Here is a 16,610-nt window from a genome sequence, read left to right on the forward strand (position 1 = left end):
CCTGCTTAAAAAAGACTTAATGAGCCGCAGACAAACTTGGTGAGAAAAAGCCCTAATACAGAATTCCTCCCCTAGGGGACTGTTTTCAACGGTTATAAAGGGAAGGGAGGGAGAAGGGTGATGTGTACTGAATAAGAGGAGGCTGGCAGAGAAGGAAGAAGATGCAGAGCCAGAAAAATAGAGTGATGGGTCATATGTATACGTACATGTGTATGTGTGTGTGTGAGTATGAGTATGTGTATGGGTGTTTTAAGTGCATATGTGTGAGCGTGTGTGTGTGTGTGTGCGCCTGTATGCGTGTGTCTGTGATCACACAGTATGGACAATGCCAATCAGCTGTGCCCCAGTCAGCCTGCCCCCAGGAACCCTGTACCAATTCCCTGGAGGAATACCACTGTGGTCAGCTGATGCCTCTCTGCTGCTGTGGCTCAAAAATTGGCCTTCCAAACACACACACACACACACAAGCCTGGCTCCCCATCAAACCCCAGGGCAGAGATCCCAGAAAAAAACAGTTCAACATCAAAGGATGAAAGGGGGAAGGGCAAAGGAAAGAGGAAGGGGAGTTGCCCAGTTTACTAGTCTCAAATTCCCACTGAAGGCCCTGCAGGTTCAACCCCTTGGACCTAGAGTCTGGGGCTGCAGTCAAGTAGAGAGGTCTCTACATGGGCTCCAAGGCAGGAAGCAGACCCAATGACGGCAGCAGTAACACAAGTTTACACGACCCACTGCTTAACATAACTGCTCTGCACAGATCATCTCCTTTAATCTTCAAGACAACCTAGGAAGTAAGTCCTGTTATTCTCCCCATTCGGCAGATGAGGAACCTGAGGCTCAGGAACATGAAGTGATAAGCCCAGTCAGTCCGGCACCACAGCTCACTGTGACACCATACTGGACCCCAGGAGAGGTCTGGATCTTACTGGAGGTTGAGAGGCTTCCAGAGTCTAAGAGGCCATGGTGTCCTGCGGGATGGAAACCAAACCAAGTGCTTCCGTTATATGTCCCCTTTTAATCTGCATTACAGCCTTCTAAGAAAAGCATCATTTCCCTTTTGCAGAGGGAAAAACCAAGGCTTAAAGAGGGAAAGGGATTTGTCCAAAGCTATCCAGCTAAATAAACAGCAGATCCTAAATATGAAACAAGTTACTTCTGATTCCGAAGCTTTGGCCTTTTCTACTGGGCTACCCTAGGATCCTAGTAAAAGTCAGATGCACAGAATGTAGGCATGTGGAATTTAGGGCAAAGGAATGTTAGCATCCTCAAGTCTTGGTGGTTGGAAGGAGGACCATCGGAGTGCCTGGGTGGGTGGCTCAGTTGGTTAAGTGTCCAATTTCAGCTCAGGTTATGATCTCACAGTTCGTGGGTTTGAGCCCTGCATCGGGCTTTGTGTTGACAGCTTAGAACCTGGAGCCACTTCAGATTCTGTCTCCACCTCCCCACCCCCAGTCTTTCTATTTCTCTCTCTCTCTCCCCCTCCCCTGCTTGCTCTCTGTCTTTCTCAAAAATAAACATACAAGAAACTTTTTAAATAAATAAATAAACTTTTTTTTTAATGGAGGACCCATCAGATGTCACAACTCCAATTCCCCACCCTACCCCAAGCAAGAAGCCCCTTTAGAGCATCCCTGAAAACTCTGCCCATAGTCTGAGCTTGAACGCCTCCAGTAACGGGGACCTCACCTCTCCACAAGGCAGGGAGAGAGAACTCACACTCAAACTTTTTAATCTTACTGTCTCAGGGCAGGGGACTCAGTCTCCCTCCTTAGAATGCTTGTTCAAATTAAAGCTGAGAAAAAACGTAATTCTCCCACAACCATCCTGTACATTTCCTTCACAGCACTCATCACAATTTGTACTCCGTACTTCACCTGTTTGTTTACCTATCCTGTCTCCCCACTAGACTGGACACCCCCTGAGGGCAGGAACTCTATCTACCTGGCTTATTGCTATAACCCCAGCACCCAGCATAGTGCCTGGCATTGTAAATATCTCTTAAGTAAATGAATGAATTAGTGAGTGAATGAATGAATGCTTGCTGAGGGAGAGTAAAAGGAGCATAGGTCCCTGCAAGAAAAATAGGGAGATGGTCTTCCGGGCTGAAGGCTAAGAGAAAGGCTGAATTCAGCACCTCATGCCTTGAGGCAGGACTCAGTGATCTCCCAGTGTTAGGGCAGGCAATGTATTGCCCACCATTAAAGCTCCAGAACAAGACCTGGTAAACAGTAAATGTCCAGTGATGTTTAATGGATGAATGATGAATAGCAGAACAGGGTTCTGATTTCCACTTAAAAGGATGCCATCTGCTTTACTTTAAAAAAATTCTTACTTAAAAAAAATTTTTTTTAATGTTTATTAGTGGGGGGTGGTGCAGGGACAGAGGGAGACACAGAATCCAAAGTAGGCTCCAGGCTCTGAGCTGTCAGCACAGAGCCCAACGCGGGGCTCAAACTCACAGGCTGTGAGATCATGACCTGAGCAGAAGTCAGGCGCTTAACCACTGAGTCACGCAGGTGCCCCTCTTTTCTTCTTACTTTAACATTCAACAAAAAAAAATTTTTTTTTTACATTTATTTATTTTGGAGAGACAGAGAGAGACAGACGTGAACAGGGGAGGGGCAGAGAGAGAAAGAGACACAGAATCTGAAGCAGGCTCCAGGCTCTGAGCTAGTGGTCAGCACAGAGCCTGACACAGGGCTCAAATCCACGAAGCATCAGATCATGACCTGAGCCGAAGTTGGACGCTCAACCGACTGAGCCAACCAGGCGCCTCTCAACAAATTTTGTATAGTGTGGCTAGGGCAGGTGTGGAAAATCACCTTTCTTTTTTTAGGTTTATTTACTTATTTTTAAGAGGGAGGGGGGAGAGAGTGCATGCCAGCAGGGGAGGGGCAGAGAGAGAGAATCCCAAGCAGGCTCCACACTCAGCACCGAGTCCTATGCAGGTTTCAATGTGGGGCTCCATCTCACGACTGCAAGATCATGACCTGAATCGAAATCAAGAGTCGGTAGCTAGAGGCGCCTGGGTGGCTCAGTTGGTTAAGCCTCCGACTTCAGCTCAGGTCAGATCTCACGTTTGTGGGTTCGAGCCCCGTGTCAGGCTCTGTGCTGACAGCTAGCTCAGAGCCTGGAGCCTGCTTCAGATTCTGTGTGTCCTTCTCTCTCTTCCCCCCCCCCGCCCCCATGCTCTCTCTCTGTATCAAAAATAAGTAAAACATTAAAAAATAAATTAAAAAAAAAAAGAGTCGGTAGCTTAACTGACTGGGGCACCGAGGTGCCCTGGAAAGTCACATACTTTCTGATAAAACACACTTCCTGGGCCTCCTCTCTCAATCTACCTGACATCAATTCATTTATTTATTCATTCAAAAAGATTTACTACATCCCACTCTGAGGCAGGCACTGTGCTATGTATTGGGGATAGTTCATGAACAAGATGGATACAGTTCTGGGGTGCCTGGCTGGCTCAGTCATTAGAGTATGTGACTCTTGATCTCAGGGTCATGAATTCAAGCCCCACACTGGCTGTGAAGCCTACTTAAAAATAAATAGGGGCGACTCTTGATTTTGGCTCAGGTCAGGATCCCAGGGTCCTGGAATCCAGACCTACCTGAGATTCTCTCTCTCTCTGTCTCTCCCTCCCTCTGCACCTCTGCCCCTCTTCCCCATTCATTCTAAATAAATAAATAAGATGTATACAGTCCTGCCCTCGTGGAATCTGTAGTCTAATGGGGGAGTCTTTCTTAAACAAACAAACAGAACAAGTAAAATAATTCCCAAACTGATGTGTGCCTGAAAAAAAAAGCAATAAACAGAGGACAATGGTGGAGAATGACAGGGGCAGGAGGACCTTCTGGAGGGGAGTCAGGGAAGGAGGATATTCAATCTAAGACCTAAAAATTGACAAGGAGCCAAATATGCCTGGAGGAAAGAGTCCACGCAAAGGTTTCCAGGTGGGAAAGACCTTGGCTTCTTGGGATGGCTCTAGCTTAAAACCAAGGGGGAAGGTGCAGAGAAGGCAGAGGAGCCAAACAATGCAGATTCTCTGAGACAAGGAAATACACCCAGACTTTATCCAAGATGGAGGATACTGGAGGGTTTCAGTGAAGAACTAACATGGTTGGTTAGGGTTACAGTCAAATTTTTAGGCATTAAAAATATTTAGGGGCACCTCGGTGGCTCAGTCGGTTAAGCGTCCAACTTTGGCTCAGATCACGAGCTCATGGTTCATGGGTTCGAGCCCTGCACGGGGCTCTCTTCTGTTAGTGCAGAGCCTGCTTCAGACCCTCTGTACCCTCACTCTCTTCCTGCCCCTCCCCCGCTCACACTTTGTCTCTCAAAAATAATAAAAATTATGAGGCACCTGTATGGCTCATTCGGCTAAGTGTCCGACTTCAGCTCAGGTCATGATCTCATGGTCCATGGGTACAAGCCCCACTTCGGGTTCTGTGCTGGCTGCTCAGAGCCTGGAGCCTGTTTCAGGTTCTGTGTCTCCCTCTCTCCCTGCCCCTCCCTCACTCGTGCTCTGTCTCTCTGCCTCAACGAGAAATAAATCAATAATAATAATAATAATAATAATAATAATAAACATTAAATAAATAAATAAATTTTTAAAACAATTAAAAGATCTTGTTAATGCATCAAGAATAAGAAAATCATTATGCACCTAGCATGCAGTTTAAAGAATAGAACATGATCAGGGCGCCTGGGTGGCTCAGTCGGTTAAGCCTCCAACTTCGGCTCAGGTCAGATCTCACGTTCGTGGGTTCGAGCCCCGAGTCAGGCTCTCTGCTGATGGCTGGCTCAGAGCCTGGAGCCTGCTTCCGGTTCTGTGTCCTTCTCTCTCTGCCCCTTCCCCTCTCATGCTCTGTCTCTCTCTGTAGCAAAAATAAATAAAAAACATTAAAAAAATTAAAAAAAAAAGAATAGAACATGATCATAACTAAATATGTACATATATACACACGTACTAAAATAAAGAACAGAACATGATCAATCCATCCGTGAAGGCTTCTGCGCCCCCTTCCCGATCACGTTCCCCCTTCCCACATCCAGAGACTACCACTAGTGAATTCTGTTATACTAGTGTCCTCGGATTTCACTGCAGTGGTAATGGTAATGAACCTTAAACATCCTATTGTTTGTATCTGCTATTTTTTAAACATCGTACAACTGGACACTTTCCTTTCTACTATTTGGAAGGTATTATACTCTAATCGTATCAGCTCTATTACTCTAATTACTCTCTCTCTCAAATTGTTTGCTGTGTTTATCTAGGATTTTGGCGCTCGTTTTTTCCCCTTAATCCCACAAATCAGGTATCATCATCGCTTTACGCAGTGAGCATTCATTCAGAGTTACCTACGTGTCTTCTCTGCTCTTTGCTTTTTTGTGCATCTCGGACCTTTCTTCTGGGATTATTTTGCTTCTCTTTGAATTATATCCTTTAAGGCGCCTGGGTGGCTTAGTGGGTTAAATGTCTGACTTCGGCTCAGGTCATGATCTCACAGTTTGTGAGTTCGAGCCCCATGTCAGGCTCTGGGCGGACAGCTCAGAGCCTGGAGCCTGCTTCCGATTCTGTGTGTCTCTCTCTCTGCCCCTGCCCCTGCTCATACTGTGTCTCTCTTTCTCTCTCTCAAAATTAAATAAACATTAAAAAAAAAACCTATAACTTGTCTAATCATGAGAAAAACATCAGACAAATCCTAATAGAGTGACATTCTACAAAATAGCCAACCAGTTCTCAAAAGTGTCAAGGTTATCAAAAATAGGGAAAGTCTGAGAAAGTGTTGCACCCAAGAGGAGCCTAAGGAGACATGATAACTCAATGTAGTGTGGTATCCTGGAGGACGATGGAACAGAAAGAGGACATTAGGCAAAACTAAGGAAATCTGAATAAAGTATGAACTTTAGATAATAACAATAATGTATCAACATTGGTTAATTGTGACAAATGTACCATAATAATGTAAGATATTATTAATAAGGAAAACTTGATGTGAAATGTATGGGAACTCTCTGTAATATTCTCATTATTTTTTGGTAAATTTAAAACTATTTTAACCATTAAATGTCTATGGGAACCTGGCTGGCTCAGTCAGTAGGGCATGCAACTCTGATCTCAGGGCTGTGAGTTCCAGCCCCACATTGGGCATAGAGATTACAGTAAAATCTTGGATTTCACGTAACTTGTTCTGTGTGTGTTCCGCAAGACAAACAAGCACTTCTAATAAATTTTAACTTGGCAAACAAGTGACGCCTTGCAATACGAGTAGTACTTGCGTGATGTTGAATGTCACGTGATCACAACTGAGCCAATGATTCTTTCCATCTCTCTCTCTCTTGCTGCAGGATTGTGGGTGTTCATCATTGCTGTGTCACATTTCCTGGAAACCCTCAAAAAGAGGCAAAAGCAAGTGTCATTGGATAAGTTCCTTGTTAAAGTTGCCTGAAAAGAAAAAAGATTCCGTTGAGCCAAGAGGTAGCAGTGATTCTGCTGGTGATGGTGAAAGTTGTCTTAGACAATAAGCATCCTCTCTTTCATCTCCCTCACACCAGCCACGAAGGTTTTCAAAGGTAAGTGCAGGTTAATTTGTTCATTTTTCATTATATTTTGTGTCTTATTTATTATTTTTATGTTATGGTAAATATATAAATATAGTATGTTATTGTAATCATTTTTATATGAATATTTTTGTGTTTTGGAATGAATCATCTGAGTTTCCATTATTTCTTATGAGGAAATTCACTTTGATATACAAGTGCTTTGGATTACAACCATGTTTCCAGAACAAATTATATTTGCAAACCAAGGTTTTATTGTACTTACATTTAAAAAAAGAGGGGTGTGTGGGGTTCATGGGTTCAAGCCCGACATCAGGCTCCAAGCTGACAATACTCTCTCCCTCTCTCTCTTGCTCTCTCTCTTTCTCTGCCCCTCACCTAGTTGGGCTCTCTCTTTATCTCTCAAAATAAATAAATGAAATTTATAAAAAAATAAAGAAAATAAAAATAAAAACTATTCATGTGGGGGTGCTTGGATGGCTCAGTCAGTTAAGTGTCCAACATTGGCTCAGGTCATGATCTCATGGTTTGTGGGTTCAAACCCCATGTCGAGCTCTGCACTGGCAGTGTGGAGCCTGCTTGGGGTTCTCTCTCTCTCTCTCTCTCTCTCTCTCTCTCTCTCTCTCTCTCTCCCTATCTCAGCTCCTCCCCTGCTCACATTTGCGTGCTCTCTCTCTCTCAAAATTAATTAATTTAAAAAAAAAAGACATAAAAAAAGAAAAGAGTCTATGTGTGGGGCACCTGGATGGCACAGGCAGAAGAGCAGGTGACTCTGGATCTTGAATCATAAGACTGAGCATCACGTTGAGGGTAGAGTTCACTTAAATTTTTTTTTCAATCTTTATTATTTAAAAAACAATTTAACATTTATTTTTTGATAGAGAGAGAGTGTGAGCAGGGGAGGGCCAGAGAGAGGGAGACAGAGAATTGGAAGCAGGCTCCAAGCTGTCAGCACAAAACCCAATATGGGGTTCAAACCCAGGAACCATAAAATCATGACCTGAGCCAAAACCAAGAGTTGGATGCTCAACTGACTGAGCCACCCAGGTGACAGCCCCCCAAAAAATATTTTATTTTATTTTTGAGAAAAAAATTTTAATGTTTATTTAGAGCAGGGGAGGGGCAGAGAGAGAGGGAGATATAGAAACCAAAGCAGGCTCCATGCTGAGCTGTCAGCACGGAGCCTGATGCGGGGCTCAAACCCACAAACCGTGAAATCATGACCTGAACCAAAGTCGGACACTCTACTGACTGAGCCATCCAGGTGCCCCGAGAAAAATATTTTAAAATAAATTATTCTAGTTTTATAGTTAGGCCAGCTTTTTAAAATGTTAAATATAGGATTATCATGGGACCCAGTTACTCTACACAAGTATCTACCTGAGAGAAATGAAGATATTCGACCTCACAAAAATGTCTACACAATTGTTCACAACATTAGTATGAATATATTGCCAGAAGGTGGAAACAACCCAAGTGTCCATCAACTGATGAATGGATAACCAAAATGTGGTCTATCCAGAGCGCCTGTCTGCCTCAGTCGGTGCAGCATGGGACTCTTGATCACAGAATTGTAGGTTCAAGCCCCATGTTGGGCATGGAGGACACTTAAAAAACAAACAAAAAAGCAAGGGTGCTTGGGGGCTCAGTCAGTTAAGCATCCAACTCTTTTTTTTAAACTTTGAGACAGAGAGAGACAGAGCATAAGCGGGGAAGGGCAGAGAGAGAGGCAGACACAGAATTGGAAGCAGGGTCCAGGCTCTGAGCTAGCTGTCAGCACAAAGTCTGATGCGGGGCTCGAACCCACAAATGTGAGATCATGACCTGAGCTGAAGTCGGAGGCTTAACCGACTGAGCCACCCGGGTGCCCCAGGCATCCACCTCTTGATTTCAGCTCATGATCTCATGTTTGTCAGATAGAGCCCCACGTTGGGCTCTGTGCTAACAGCAAGGAGCCTACTTGGGAGTTTCTCTCTTCCCCTCTCTCTGCCCTTCCCCTGCTTGCACACATATGTGCACACTGCACACTCCCTCTCTCAAAAGTAAACATTAAAAAATTTTTAAACAGATTTCTCTCTCCCTCTTTTTCTGCCCCTCCCTACCCACTTTCTCTCTATATAAAAAGAATTTTTCCCCCAAAGATAAGAACAAAAACAGGAGCACCTGGATGGCTCAGTTGGTTAGGCATCTGACTTCAACTCAGGTCATGATCTCATGGTTTCCGGTTTTGAGCCCCATATTGGGCTCCGAGCTGGCAGTGCCAAGACTGCTTGGGAGTCTCACTCTGTCCCTCTCTGTCTCTGCTCCTCCTCCACTTATGCTCTCTCTCTCTCTCTCAAAATAAATTATTTTTTTAAAATGTGGTCTATCTATACAATAGATTACTATTAAGTAATAAGAAAGAAGGAAATACTAATACATGCTACAACATGGATAACTCTCAAAACATTACGTTAAGTGAAAAAAAGATCACATATTATAAAGTTACATTTATATGAAAGGAATAGGCAAATTAATGGAAAGGACAAATCTATAGAGACAGAAGATAGACAAGTGTTTGCCTAGGGCTGGACAGGGAGGAGGGTAGAAAAAGTGCCAAGTGGTAAGGGGTTCCTTTTAGGGATGATGAAAACATAAAATGAGGGGCACCTGGCTGGCTTAATTGGTAGAGCGTGTGACTCTTGATCTCGGGACTGTGAGTTCAAGACCCACATTGGGTGTAGAGATTACTTAAAAATAAAATTAAAAAAAAAAAAGGGGGCATCTGAGTGGCTCAGTCAGTTAAGCATTGGACTTCAGCTCAGGTCATGATCTTGTGGTTCATGAGTTCAAGCCCTGCATCAGGCTCTATGCTGACAGCTCAGCGCGTGAGCCTGCTTCAGATTCTATGTCTCCCCCTCTCTGCCCCTCCTCCACGCACACTCTGACTGTCTCCCTCTCAAAAATAAATAAACATAGGGGGGCCTGGGTGGCTCAGTCAGTTAAGCCTCCGACTTCGGCTCAGGTCAGATCTCACGTTCGTGGGTTCGAGCCCCGCGTCAGGCTCTGTGCTGACGGCTAGCTCAGAGCCTAGAGCCTGCTTCCGGTTCTATGTCTCCTTCTCTCTCTGCCCCTTCCCCTCTCATGCTGTGTCTCTCTCTGTATCAAAAATAAATAAAACATTTAAAAAAATTTAAAAAAACAAATAAACATAAAAATTTTTTTTAATTTTTTTTTAAAGTTTTTTTTTCAATGTTTTATTTATTTTTGATACAGAGAGAGACAGAGCATGAGAGGGGGAGGGGCAGAGAGAGAAGGAGGCACAGAATCTGAAGACAGGCTCCAGGCTCTGAGTTAGCTGTCAGCACAGAGCCCGACGCAGGGCTCAAACCCACAAATGTGAGATCTGACCTGAGCTGAAGTTGGAGGCTCAACCGACTGAGCCACCCAGGTGCCCCAAAATTTTTAATTAAAAAAAATTTTTTTGAGTGAGAGAGAGAGAGCCAGAGTGTGAGTGGGGGAGAGGCAGAGAGAAAGGGAGAAAGAGACAGAATCTGAAGCAGCCTCCAGGCTCTGAGCTGTCAGCACAGAGCCTGACATGGGGCCCAAACCCATGAACCATAAGACAATGACCTGAGGCAAGTCAGACACTTAACCGACTGACAGAGCCACCCAGGCGCCCTGCCAGGAGACTATTTAAAAGACTCTTTAGGTTATCTATCACAACCCCACGCAGAGACTCAAACCAGTGACAGTCACTTGTGTTAGTATCTATAATTGGGGTGGCGCCTGGTGGAGACTGCTCACCTCTCTCTTACCTAGCACAGAGGCAGTGGCTTGCCTGGAGGGCAGGATATCTATTCCCAAGACAGCTCATTCACATGCCTAAGCAACTGATATGGACTCTTGGCTGGGAAGCAAGGTAAGGCTGGGGACTGGGGGGCTTCTGTTCCTCTCTATGTGCTGCTGGGCTTCCCCACAGCATGGTGGTCGGGGTGCAAGGTCAAGTGTCCCAAGGAAGCAAGGTGGAAGGTCATGGTGTTCTTATGATCTAGTCTGGAAAGTCACATAACATCATTTCTATTGTGCTGTATTGGCCAAGACAGTTACAAATGTCCTTCCATATTCAAGAGGAGGGGAATTTGATGGAAGAATGAGAAGATTCTAGAAGAGTACATAGGATGGGAGCTATTACGATGGCCATCTTTGGAAAATCCAATCTGCACAGATGCTGTTGAAGCCGTCCATATGGCAGATGGTGGCCACTGGGGCCAGGGAGTAGTACAGCACGGATGGAGAGGGATAAATACAACTGAGAAATACCAAGGAGGAAAGATGGAGACGACCTGCTAAAGGCTGAGGGGCAGGAAGTCAGGGAGAGTCAGCAGCAGTTGGAAGATGTTGAAAGTGTGTGATAATGGAAGATAACCTAGGAAGAGAGCAGAGAAAGAAGAAAAATGGGCCAAGGACTGAGCCCTGGCGTAGACATCAGGCAGAAGAGGTGAGAGCAAGATTAAACAACCATCTCAGGAAACAGAAGATGTGCTATTGGGTGTGTTTTGTTGAGTGGGGATTAAGAGAGACCCTCCCCCCCCTTAAACCAGACAGGCGTCCTGGGGCTCTAATTCTAGCCCTCCAGCAAGAAAATAAGCCTTGTGGGGGGATGATCATTGTTAAAACTGGGTTTTGATAATCCTCTGGTGAGGAGCAAGGTTTCAGAGGCGTAAGTACATGGACAGGACCCAGGGCAACAGGTTTGGCTTTCTTCCTAGAGATAATGAGAAAGGAGGAAGGTGTCACATTTGGCAGAAGACAGAGTCACAGTCAGTCACATCTAAGAGCTTTTAGTCCCAGATCCAGCAGGTCACAAGGAAGAAACCAGAGGCCCCAAAGAGTCTCAACAGTCTTGCCCCTCAGAGGCCCTAGAGAGCCTCACTAGCCCTGGTCCCCACCAGCCCAGTATTGGTCACGGGCAAAACCAACCAACAAACAAACCAGCAAGCAAGCAAGCAAACAAACACAAAAACAAAAAACAAAAAAACCCCTCGAACACTGTTAATGAGCTGGAGAACAGCTTAGGACGCTGGGGCCCCCTGCTTTCCACATCCTAGCACCACATCTGACTGATGCCAGCAGAGGGCAGCAGAGAGCCAGGGCTGCAGGGTCCTAGGCAGGCTGACCAGCCCCACCAGAAGAAAGATGGGAGTCCAGAATGGGTGAAATACTTTCTTCCCTTCCTCATGTGAGGATTAAAAAAAAATTTTTTAATGTTTATTTATTTTTGAGAGAGAGAGAGAGAGGGCGAGCATGAGCAAGGAAGGAGCAGAAAAAGAGAAGGAGAAGGAGACACAGAATCCGAAGCAGGCTCCAGGCTCTGAGCTCTCTGCACAGAGCCGATGTGGGGCTCGAACTTATAGACTGCTCAAACTCAGGACCTAAACCGAAGTGGGCCACCCAGGCGCCCCTCCTCATGTGAGGATTATACATCAATTTCACACATGGTGATAATAACAATTTTAGCATTATTACACCAGCCACCGTTTTTTGAGCCAATCCCATCTCCGCATCCCTCCATCCCAGTCACTGACCCAGCCAATGGAAAAAGAACCAGTTTGGGGGTCAGGCAGACTTGGCCTCAAACCCTGGCTCTTCCACTAACACCGTATGACCTCAAACACATCACTTCCCTGAGTCCTACTTTCTTCATCTGTAAAATGGGGACAATAAAACAAAAGGCTAACGGGCTCTGAATTAAATGGCCCTGTATCAGATGCCTAGCACATGGGAGAGCCTCCTTAAATTTTAATTCCTTCTTCTGACTTCTGTAGATGTTCTGTTTAGACAAACGTTATTAATGGCATTTAACAGACATTCCTTCTGTGCATACTCTGTGCCTGGTCCTATCCTGGGAGCTTGGGGACACAGGTGTCCCAAATGGACAGAAAGCAGTAAGAGTACTTCTGGGTAAGGGTGAGTCCCCACCAAGACTAGGGTCTGCCTATCTGGATTAAGAGCCAGGATTCCAAATTCCTACTGCCTTGCTTGAAATTTTTCATGGGCCATTCACCATGTGACCTTGGGCAGCTGACCTTGTTTCTGAGCCTCAATTGCATCATCTATAAAATAGGGATAGTTAGTTGTAGTACATACAGGATCAGGATGACATTTATTTATTTAAAAACTTTTTAACGTTTATTTATTTTTAAGAGAGAGGCAAAGTGTGAGCAGGGAAGGGGCAGCAAGAGGGGGACACAGAATCCAAAGCAGGCTCCAGGCTCTGAGCTGTCAGCACAGAGCCAGCCCCACACTGGGCTCTGACTCATAAACCACGAGATCGTGATCTAAGCCAAAGTCAGAAACTTAACCGACTGATCCACTCAGACACCCCTATTTATTTTTTTGCTTTATTTATTTAGGTAATCTTTATACCTTATGTGGGGCTTGAACTCACGACCCAGAGGTCGAGAGTCACATGCTTTTGTGACTGAGCCAGCCAGTACCCCCCCCAACAAAGTGACATTTAAATGTGACAATACTTGGGGTGCCTGTGTAGCTCAGTTGGTAAAGCACACGCCTTCGGCTCAGGTCATGATCTCACGGTTCATGGGTTAGAGCCGGCATCGGGCTCTGTGCTGACAGCTCAGAGCCTAGAGCCTGCTTCAGATTCTGTGTCTCCCTCTCCTTCTGACCCTCCCCTGCTTGCGCTGTCTCTATCGCTCAAAAAAAAAAATTTTTTTAATGTGACAATACACACCAAATACACATAGTAAGTGCTCAGTAAATTTAAAATCAAAACATGGGGGACCTGGGTGGCTCAGTCGGTTAAGTGTCCGACTTCGGCTCAGGTAATGATCTCATGGTTTGTGGGTTTGAGCCCTGTGTCCGGCTCTGTGCTGACAGCTCAGAGCCTGGAGTCTATCTTCAGATTCTGTGTCTCCCTCTCTCTCAGACCCTTCCCTGCTCACACTGTTCTCTCTCTCAAAAATAAATAAAACATAAAAACATTTTTAAAAAGTCTTAAAAAAATAAAATAAAAATAAAATCAAAGCAGTGTTGGGTTCCCCTAAAGTTATTTCTTCCCTGAGCCATCTTTATTGCTCACTTGGGTCACCAGCCACCCTCCTCAGGCTGGAATCAGAGAGGAAGCAACAAAATTCCAGTATCCGAAGACCGGCTGCACAGCTGTGGGGCCTCCGGCATTTAGCCTTTCTGTTCCTCAGTCTCCCATCCGGAAGCCCGGGATCACAGTGGTCCCTACTCATGACAGGTTTTGTGAGGGTGAAATGAATACCTTGAAAGTCCTTAGCACAGTGTCTCATCAAATAAGTGCACAGTACAGATTCAGTTCTTCTTACTTCTCTTTTAAAGTTTATTTATTTTTGAGAGAGAGAGAGAGAGAGAGAGAGAGAGAGAGAGAGCACGTGCTGGCATGAGCAGGGGAGGGGCAGAGAGAGAGGGGGACAGAGGATCTGAAGCATAATCTGCTCAGTGCAGAGCCTGACACAGGGCTTGAACTCACAAACCAGGAGATCATGACCTGAGCTGAAGTCAGGCGCTTAACCAACTGAGCCACCCAGGCGCCCCAAGTTGCTCTTACTTCCATGACTACTATTACCATGCTATCTTCCGCGTCCACCCTGTCACCGATTCCTATGGAGTCAACCTCCTAACAACCTTTCAAAGCAGTCCTCACGCGCTCCACTTCCCAGGTGTGGCCCTGCCTATCCTCTCACACGCCTGATTCTGGGCTTGTGGCACCACAGATTGCCGGGGCCTCATCCCAGAGTCTGAGATCTGCAAGTTCCCAGGTGATGGCCATGCTGTGGTCCAAGAGTCACACTTTGACAATCTCTGCTTCTAAGCTCTTCCTGGCTGGCCTCTGTGGCCAGGGGGGCTTTTGCCTAACCCTTCTCCAGGTAGAGGGCTCAGAAGTGGGGTGACTGTGGGGCTGGAGATCACCCAGAGAGTCAGAGGCTATGACTGGGGGATGAAAAGGAGATTTGTTTCTAGCTTCAGGCCTAGTGCTTCACCCTGGACTCTGTGAGGGTAATTTTAGGGCCTGAAAATCTACATGCACCACCTCCCCTGAGGACTCCCCCCTCGCCCGTTCCTCTCCCAAACTTCACTTGCAACACACACACACACACACACACACACACACACACACACACACACAAGCTCTCACTCCCTGCAGGAGTCCCAAGCTGGGGAGTGTGGAGGGAGCTCCCCCTGGGCCCAGAGCCTAACACCCTCATGCTACATCCAGAACAATCCTTCATCTTTTCCTCACAGATGTTTCACTCACCCTTCTCTCTGCTCCAAAATTCCCTCAAAAGCATTCACTAGTAATTTTCCCAAATCACAGTAATTACCTTATTACTTTGATATTAATAGACTTCACTTGGCATCAAGGACCCAGTTGGAACATGCCTGGACCCCGTGTGTAGGGGAGGATTCCTGGAGGCAGCCTTGCATCAGGGCCAGTCTGGCCGCAGCTCCATGGTCAGCCCCTGCTAGCCTCCCTTCCCTCACCCCTTCCCTCCCTCAAGCTCTTGCCCAGGTCAGGGAACCCTGGAACCAGACTCCTGAGAAACAGTGGAGGTCAGATCATCCAGTCTCCAGAAGCCTAGGGTCACCCAGCAAAATAGAGGCAGCACCCAGAAGGGAGCCCAGGGCCCCTGGATCCCCAGGCCTGATTTTCCCCCTCCCTCCTCTTTGCTATGGCCCAAGACAAACGTGACTTTGGAGACCCTCCAAACCCTAGCCTGCAGGAAGGGAGTCAGAAATGACACCTTGCCTCCCAATAATAACTAAAACTGACTGACTATGGTCCATAAGCTCTCCGGGTGTAAACTGACTTAACCCTCACAGCCTATGAGGTAACTACTGTCATTTAACCCATTTTACAGATAAGGAAACAGGGTTCAGACAAGAAAGTTACACATTGTAACTGGGGAAGTCCTCAGGCGGATCTCAGTGGAACCAGTCAACTACAGATGCCCTAGGTCCCTCCTCTCTCCGCCCTGAGGATTTCCTGTCTCTCGTGGTGTCTGCACCCTCTTTCTGGATCCCAGGACAATCATGAGACTAGCTCCTATGTCCTGGGGGCTGACTCTGTACCAGATGTTTTCCAGGCATCATCTTACCTCTCCCTCAGGATTGTTTTCTCTAATAAAAATTTAATTAGCCCCATTTCAGATGAGGAATTAGAGCTTCGGTGATCCCAAGAACTCCCTCTCAGGAGCAGATCTGGAATTCATTCAGGCGAGCCTGACTCCTAACCATGAGACTCTTCTGCAAGCACCCTCCTCTCTGGCTTCAGCACCCCCATTGGAACAATTGCAGGGACCGCTGACGAGGGCTCACTGTGTGCCAGGCACCAGTTGCCGTAATCCCTACCTGGCCCATTGCACTTGATCTTATTAGTGCATTTGAGTCTGTGACCTGGCATAACCATGGGGCAACACTGCCTTGGTCATACCTTCCCACTCTCAGGTGGATGATGGATGGGTGTCCAAGTCCAAGGCTCTCCAGAAACATTGCTTGGGCAACTTCCCCCCCAAGTGGGCTGGGGGAAGGGACCTCCTGGGAAGAAAAGCTGCCCAGGGCAAGGCAGGCCAGGGCTGTGAGTGATTGACAGTCAGACTAGGCCAGCCACACCAGTCAGGGTGGGGGAGCAGCACAGAGGCTCCTTTGTCAGGCCAGAAGCTGCAAGGCCGCCCCATCCCCACCATCTGGCTCCAGCTCCAGCCCAGTGATGCATGATGGGGACATGGGGGTGGGGGTGCTGGGGGCTGCCCACCTGCTCTGCCTCCTGGGATAAGCCAACCCAAGACCTCCCAGGCCCATCTGGCCAACACATCCCCAAGCCCTAACCACCCCTGGGGACTCCTTTCGACAGGCTGAAATTGGCCGGGAGTGTGGCCAGCCTGTCAGGGTCGCAGGTCGCCGTTAATCTGCCAGAACAAGGGAGGCCGGGCGGGTGGGCAGGCAGCCGGTGTGGGCAAAGCCCTGGCAGTTCCTGCCGTCTGTTCTGGTGGCTGTGGAGGGAGATTTGCCTCTTCTGG

The sequence above is a fragment of the Suricata suricatta genome, chromosome 12 (assembly GCF_006229205.1).
Source record: "Suricata suricatta isolate VVHF042 chromosome 12, meerkat_22Aug2017_6uvM2_HiC, whole genome shotgun sequence".
NCBI lineage: Eukaryota > Metazoa > Chordata > Mammalia > Carnivora > Herpestidae > Suricata > Suricata suricatta.